The sequence below is a fragment of the Onthophagus taurus genome, unplaced genomic scaffold (assembly GCF_036711975.1).
Source record: "Onthophagus taurus isolate NC unplaced genomic scaffold, IU_Otau_3.0 ScKx7SY_24, whole genome shotgun sequence".
NCBI lineage: Eukaryota > Metazoa > Arthropoda > Insecta > Coleoptera > Scarabaeidae > Onthophagus > Onthophagus taurus.
The window spans coordinates 744,010-752,811 of NW_027248949.1; positions in this window are offsets into that span (position 1 = coordinate 744,010).

Here is an 8,802-nt window from a genome sequence, read left to right on the forward strand (position 1 = left end):
TTTTTTGCTCCCAGATGCATCAATGGGGAGAATTTTTGAAAAATGTGCAAATTACAAGAGTGTTGAAAAAAAACGGTATCCGGAGCAGAATACAGAAAAACTTTTACTACAAAAGTTGTAGCAAATTGTGCCCTTAACACAATGGTCTGTAACTTTTTTGCTCCCAGATGCATCAATGGGGAGAATTTTTGAAAAATGTGCAAATTACAAGAGTGTTGAAAAAAAACGGTATCCGGAGCAGAATACAGAAAAACTTTTACTACAAAAGTTGTAGCAAATTGTGCCCTTAACACAATGGTCTGTAACTTTTTTGCTCCCAGATGCATCAATGGGGAGAATTTTTGAAAAATGTGGAAATTACAAGAGTGTTGAAAAAAAACGGTATCCGGAGCAGAATACAGAAAAACTTTTACTACAAAAGTTGTAGCAAATTGTGCCCTTAACACAATGGTCTGTAACTTTTTTGCTCCCAGATGCATCAATGGGGAGAATTTTTGAAAAATGTGCAAATTACAAGAGTGTTGAAAAAAACGGTATCCGGAGCAGAATACAGAAAAACTTTTACTACAAAAGTTGTAGCAAATTGTGCCCTTAACACAATGGTCTGTAACTTTTTTGCTCCCAGATGCATCAATACGGAGAATTTTTCAAAAATGTGGAAATTACAAGAGTGTTGAAAAAAACGGTATCCGGAGCAGAATACAGAAAAACTTTTACAAGAAAAGTTGTAGCAAATTGTGCCCTTAACACAATGGTCTGTAACTTTTTTGCTCCCAGATGCATCAATGGGGAGAGTTTTTGAAAAATGTGCAAATTACAAGAGTGTTGAAAAAAAACGGTATCCGGAAAAGAATACAGAAAAACTTTTACTACAAAAGTTGTAGCAAATAGTGCCCTTAACACAATGGTCTGTAACTTTTTTGCTCCCAGATGCACCAATGCGGAGATTTTTTCAAGAATGTGGAAATTACAAGAGTGTTGAAAAAAAACGGTATCCGGAGCAGAATACAGAAAAACTTTTACTACAAAAGTTGTAGCAAATTGTGCCCTTAACACAATGGTCTGTAACTTTTTTGCTCCCAGATGCATCAATGGGGAGAATTTTTGAAAAATGTGCAAATTACAAGAGTGTTGAAAAAAAACGGTATCCGGAGCAGAATACAGAAAAACTTTTACTACAAAAGTTGTAGCAAATTGTGCCCTTAACACAATGGTCTGTAACTTTTTTGCTCCCAGATGCATCAATGGGGAGAATTTTTGAAAAATGTGGAAATTACAAGAGTGTTGAAAAAAAACGGTATCCGGAGCAGAATACAGAAAAACTTTTACTACAAAAGTTGTAGCAAATTGTGCCCTTAACACAATGGTCTGTAACTTTTTTGCTCCCAGATGCATCAATGGGGAGAATTTTTGAAAAATGTGCAAATTACAAGAGTGTTGAAAAAAAACGGTATCCGGAGCAGAATACAGAAAAACTTTTACTACAAAAGTTGTAGCAAATTGTGCCCTTAACACAATGGTCTGTAACTTTTTTGCTCCCAGATGCATCAATACGGAGAATTTTTCAAAAATGTGGAAATTACAAGAGTGTTGAAAAAAACGGTATCCGGAGCAGAATACAGAAAAACTTTTACAAGAAAAGTTGTAGCAAATTGTGCCCTTAACACAATGGTCTGTAACTTTTTTGCTCCCAGATGCATCAATGGGGAGAGTTTTTGAAAAATGTGCAAATTACAAGAGTGTTGAAAAAAAACGGTATCCGGAGCAGAATACAGAAAAACTTTTACTACAAAAGTTGTAGCAAATAGTGCCCTTAACACAATGGTCTGTAACTTTTTTGCTCCCAGATGCACCAATGCGGAGATTTTTTCAAGAATGTGGAAATTACAAGAGTGTTGAAAAAAAACGGTATCCGGAGCAGAATACAGAAAAACTTTTACTACAAAAGTTGTAGCAAATTGTGCCCTTAACACAATGGTCTGTAACTTTTTTGCTCCCAGATGCATCAATGGGGAGAATTTTTGAAAAATGTGCAAATTACAAGAGTGTTGAAAAAAAACGGTATCCGGAGCAGAATACAGAAAAACTTTTACTACAAAAGTTGTAGCAAATTGTGCCCTTAACACAATGGTCTGTAACTTTTTTGCTCCCAGATGCATCAATGGGGAGAATTTTTGAAAAATGTGCAAATTACAAGAGTGTTGAAAAAAAACGGTATCCGGAGCAGAATACAGAAAAACTTTTACTACAAAAGTTGTAGCAAATTGTGCCCTTAACACAATGGTCTGTAACTTTTTTGCTCCCAGATGCATCAATGGGGAGAATTTTTGAAAAATGTGCAAATTACAAGAGTGTTGAAAAAAAACGGTATCCGGAGCAGAATACAGAAAAACTTTTACTACAAAAGTTGTAGCAAATTGTGCCCTTAACACAATGGTCTGTAACTTTTTTGCTCCCAGATGCATCAATGGGGAGAATTTTTGAAAAATGTGCAAATTACAAGAGTGTTGAAAAAAAACGGTATCCGGAGCAGAATACAGAAAAACTTTTACTACAAAAGTTGTAGCAAATTGTGCCCTTAACACAATGGTCTGTAACTTTTTTGCTCCCAGATGCATCAATGGGGAGAATTTTTGAAAAATGTGGAAATTACAAGAGTGTTGAAAAAAAACGGTATCCGGAGCAGAATACAGAAAAACTTTTACTACAAAAGTTGTAGCAAATTGTGCCCTTAACACAATGGTCTGTAACTTTTTTGCTCCCAGATGCATCAATGGGGAGAATTTTTGAAAAATGTGCAAATTACAAGAGTGTTGAAAAAAAACGGTATCCGGAGCAGAATACAGAAAAACTTTTACTACAAAAGTTGTAGCAAATTGTGCCCTTAACACAATGGTCTGTAACTTTTTTGCTCCCAGATGCATCAATACGGAGAATTTTTCAAAAATGTGGAAATTACAAGAGTGTTGAAAAAAACGGTATCCGGAGCAGAATACAGAAAAACTTTTACAAGAAAAGTTGTAGCAAATTGTGCCCTTAACACAATGGTCTGTAACTTTTTTGCTCCCAGATGCATCAATGGGGAGAGTTTTTGAAAAATGTGCAAATTACAAGAGTGTTGAAAAAAAACGGTATCCGGAAAAGAATACAGAAAAACTTTTACTACAAAAGTTGTAGCAAATAGTGCCCTTAACACAATGGTCTGTAACTTTTTTGCTCCCAGATGCACCAATGCGGAGATTTTTTCAAGAATGTGGAAATTACAAGAGTGTTGAAAAAAAACGGTATCCGGAGCAGAATACAGAAAAACTTTTACTACAAAAGTTGTAGCAAATTGTGCCCTTAACACAATGGTCTGTAACTTTTTTGCTCCCAGATGCATCAATGGGGAGAATTTTTGAAAAATGTGGAAATTACAAGAGTGTTGAAAAAAAACGGTATCCGGAGCAGAATACAGAAAAACTTTTACTACAAAAGTTGTAGCAAATTGTGCCCTTAACACAATGGTCTGTAACTTTTTTGCTCCCAGATGCATCAATGGGGAGAATTTTTGAAAAATGTGCAAATTACAAGAGTGTTGAAAAAAAACGGTATCCGGAGCAGAATACAGAAAAACTTTTACAAGAAAAGTTGTAGCAAATTGTGCCCTTAACACAATGGTCTGTAACTTTTTTGCTCCCAGATGCATCAATGGGGAGAATTTTTGAAAAATGTGCAAATTACAAGAGTGTTGAAAAAAAACGGTATCCGGAGCAGAATACAGAAAAACTTTTACTACGAAAGTTGTAGCAAATTGTGCCCTTAACACAATGGTCTGTAACTTTTTTGCTCCCAGATGCATCAATGGGGAGAATTTTTGAAAAATGTGCAAATTACAAGAGTGTTGAAAAAAAACGGTATCCGGAGCAGAATACAGAAAAACTTTTACTACAAAAGTTGTAGCAAATTGTGCCCTTAACACAATGGTCTGTAACTTTTTTGCTCCCAGATGCATCAATGGGGAGAATTTTTGAAAAATGTGGAAATTACAAGAGTGTTGAAAAAAAACGGTATCCGGAGCAGAATACAGAAAAACTTTTACTACAAAAGTTGTAGCAAATTGTGCCCTTAACACAATGGTCTGTAACTTTTTTGCTCCCAGATGCATCAATGGGGAGAATTTTTGAAAAATGTGCAAATTACAAGAGTGTTGAAAAAAAACGGTATCCGGAGCAGAATACAGAAAAACTTTTACTACAAAAGTTGTAGCAAATTGTGCCCTTAACACAATGGTCTGTAACTTTTTTGCTCCCAGATGAATCAATGTGGAGAATTTTTGAAAAATGTGCAAATTACAAGAGTGTTGAAAAAAAACGGTATCCGGAGCAGAATACAGAAAAACTTTTACTACAAAAGTTGTAGCAAATTGTGCCCTTAACACAATGGTCTGTTACTTCTTTGCTCCCAGATGCATCAATGCGGAGAATTTTTGAAAAATGTGCAAATTACAAGAGTGTTGAAAAAAAACGGTATCCGGAGCAGAATACAGAAAAACTTTTACAAGAAAAGTTGTAGCAAATTGTGCCCTTAACACAATGGTCTGTAACTTTTTTGCTCCCAGATGCATCAATGGGGAGAATTTTTGAAAAATGTGCAAATTACAAGAGTGTTGAAAAAGAACGGTATCCGGAGCAGAATACAGAAAAACTTTTACTACAAAAGTTGTAGCAAATTGTGCCCTTAACACAATGGTCTGTAACTTTTTTGCTCCCAGATGCATCAATACGGAGAATTTTTCAAAAATGTGGAAATTACAAGAGTGTTGAAAAAAACGGTATCCGGAGCAGAATACAGAAAAACTTTTACAAGAAAAGTTGTAGCAAATTGTGCCCTTAACACAATGGTCTGTAACTTTTTTGCTCCCAGATGCATCAATGGGGAGAATTTTTGAAAAATGTGCAAATTACAAGAGTGTTGAAAAAAAACGGTATCCGGAGCAGAATACAGAAAAACTTTTACTACAAAAGTTGTAGCAAATTGTGCCCTTAACACAATGGTCTGTAACTTTTTTGCTCCCAGATGCATCAATGGGGAGAATTTTTGAAAAATGTGCAAATTACAAGAGTGTTGAAAAAAAACGGTATCCGGAGCAGAATACAGAAAAACTTTTACAAGAAAAGTTGTAGCAAATTGTGCCCTTAACACAATGGTCTGTAACTTTTTTGCTCCCAGATGCATCAATGGGGAGAATTTTTGAAAAATGTGCAAATTACAAGAGTGTTGAAAAAGAACGGTATCCGGAGCAGAATACAGAAAAACTTTTACTACAAAAGTTGTAGCAAATTGTGCCCTTAACACAATGGTCTGTAACTTTTTTGCTCCCAGATGCATCAATACGGAGAATTTTTCAAAAATGTGGAAATTACAAGAGTGTTGAAAAAAACGGTATCCGGAGCAGAATACAGAAAAACTTTTACAAGAAAAGTTGTAGCAAATTGTGCCCTTAACACAATGGTCTGTAACTTTTTTGCTCCCAGATGCATCAATGGGGAGAATTTTTGAAAAATGTGCAAATTACAAGAGTGTTGAAAAAAAACGGTATCCGGAGCAGAATACAGAAAAACTTTTACTACAAAAGTTGTAGCAAATTGTGCCCTTAACACAATGGTCTGTAACTTTTTTGCTCCCAGATGCATCAATGGGGAGAATTTTTGAAAAATGTGCAAATTACAAGAGTGTTGAAAAAAAACGGTATCCGGAGCAGAATACAGAAAAACTTTTACTACAAAAGTTGTAGCAAATTGTGCCCTTAACACAATGGTCTGTAACTTTTTTGCTCCCAGATGCATCAATGGGGAGAATTTTTGAAAAATGTGCAAATTACAAGAGTGTTGAAAAAAAACGGTATCCGGAGCAGAATACAGAAAAACTTTTACTACAAAAGTTGTAGCAAATTGTGCCCTTAACACAATGGTCTGTAACTTTTTTGCTCCCAGATGAATCAATGTGGAGAATTTTTGAAAAATGTGCAAATTACAAGAGTGTTGAAAAAAAACGGTATCCGGAGCAGAATACAGAAAAACTTTTACTACAAAAGTTGTAGCAAATTGTGCCCTTAACACAATGGTCTGTTACTTCTTTGCTCCCAGATGCATCAATGCGGAGAATTTTTGAAAAATGTGCAAATTACAAGAGTGTTGAAAAAAAACGGTATCCGGAGCAGAATACAGAAAAACTTTTACAAGAAAAGTTGTAGCAAATTGTGCCCTTAACACAATGGTCTGTAACTTTTTTGCTCCCAGATGCATCAATGGGGAGAATTTTTGAAAAATGTGCAAATTACAAGAGTGTTGAAAAAGAACGGTATCCGGAGCAGAATACAGAAAAACTTTTACTACAAAAGTTGTAGCAAATTGTGCCCTTAACACAATGGTCTGTAACTTTTTTGCTCCCAGATGAATCAATGTGGAGAATTTTTGAAAAATGTGCAAATTACAAGAGTGTTGAAAAAAAACGGTATCCGGAGCAGAATACAGAAAAACTTTTACTACAAAAGTTGTAGCAAATTGTGCCCTTAACACAATGGTCTGTTACTTCTTTGCTCCCAGATGCATCAATGCGGAGAATTTTTGAAAAATGTGCAAATTACAAGAGTGTTGAAAAAAAACGGTATCCGGAGCAGAATACAGAAAAACTTTTACAAGAAAAGTTGTAGCAAATTGTGCCCTTAACACAATGGTCTGTAACTTTTTTGCTCCCAGATGCATCAATGGGGAGAATTTTTGAAAAATGTGCAAATTACAAGAGTGTTGAAAAAGAACGGTATCCGGAGCAGAATACAGAAAAACTTTTACTACAAAAGTTGTAGCAAATTGTGCCCTTAACACAATGGTCTGTAACTTTTTTGCTCCCAGATGCATCAATACGGAGAATTTTTCAAAAATGTGGAAATTACAAGAGTGTTGAAAAAAACGGTATCCGGAGCAGAATACAGAAAAACTTTTACAAGAAAAGTTGTAGCAAATTGTGCCCTTAACACAATGGTCTGTAACTTTTTTGCTCCCAGATGCATCAATGGGGAGAATTTTTGAAAAATGTGCAAATTACAAGAGTGTTGAAAAAAAACGGTATCCGGAGCAGAATACAGAAAAACTTTTACTACAAAAGTTGTAGCAAATTGTGCCCTTAACACAATGGTCTGTAACTTTTTTGCTCCCAGATGCATCAATGGGGAGAATTTTTGAAAAATGTGCAAATTACAAGAGTGTTGAAAAAAAACGGTATCCGGAGCAGAATACAGAAAAACTTTTACTACAAAAGTTGTAGCAAATTGTGCCCTTAACACAATGGTCTGTAACTTTTTTGCTCCCAGATGCATCAATGGGGAGAATTTTTGAAAAATGTGCAAATTACAAGAGTGTTGAAAAAAAACGGTATCCGGAGCAGAATACAGAAAAACTTTTACTACAAAAGTTGTAGCAAATTGTGCCCTTAACACAATGGTCTGTAACTTTTTTGCTCCCAGATGAATCAATGTGGAGAATTTTTGAAAAATGTGCAAATTACAAGAGTGTTGAAAAAAAACGGTATCCGGAGCAGAATACAGAAAAACTTTTACTACAAAAGTTGTAGCAAATTGTGCCCTTAACACAATGGTCTGTTACTTCTTTGCTCCCAGATGCATCAATGCGGAGAATTTTTGAAAAATGTGCAAATTACAAGAGTGTTGAAAAAAAACGGTATCCGGAGCAGAATACAGAAAAACTTTTACAAGAAAAGTTGTAGCAAATTGTGCCCTTAACACAATGGTCTGTAACTTTTTTGCTCCCAGATGCATCAATGGGGAGAATTTTTGAAAAATGTGCAAATTACAAGAGTGTTGAAAAAGAACGGTATCCGGAGCAGAATACAGAAAAACTTTTACTACAAAAGTTGTAGCAAATTGTGCCCTTAACACAATGGTCTGTAACTTTTTTGCTCCCAGATGAATCAATGTGGAGAATTTTTGAAAAATGTGCAAATTACAAGAGTGTTGAAAAAAAACGGTATCCGGAGCAGAATACAGAAAAACTTTTACTACAAAAGTTGTAGCAAATTGTGCCCTTAACACAATGGTCTGTTACTTCTTTGCTCCCAGATGCATCAATGCGGAGAATTTTTGAAAAATGTGCAAATTACAAGAGTGTTGAAAAAAAACGGTATCCGGAGCAGAATACAGAAAAACTTTTACAAGAAAAGTTGTAGCAAATTGTGCCCTTAACACAATGGTCTGTAACTTTTTTGCTCCCAGATGCATCAATGGGGAGAATTTTTGAAAAATGTGCAAATTACAAGAGTGTTGAAAAAGAACGGTATCCGGAGCAGAATACAGAAAAACTTTTACTACAAAAGTTGTAGCAAATTGTGCCCTTAACACAATGGTCTGTAACTTTTTTGCTCCCAGATGCATCAATACGGAGAATTTTTCAAAAATGTGGAAATTACAAGAGTGTTGAAAAAAACGGTATCCGGAGCAGAATACAGAAAAACTTTTACAAGAAAAGTTGTAGCAAATTGTGCCCTTAACACAATGGTCTGTAACTTTTTTGCTCCCAGATGCATCAATGGGGAGAATTTTTGAAAAATGTGCAAATTACAAGAGTGTTGAAAAAAAACGGTATCCGGAGCAGAATACAGAAAAACTTTTACTACAAAAGTTGTAGCAAATTGTGCCCTTAACACAATGGTCTGTAACTTTTTTGCTCCCAGATGCATCAATGGGGAGAATTTTTGAAAAATGTGCAAATTACAAGAGTGTTGAAAAAAAACGGTATCCGGAGCAGA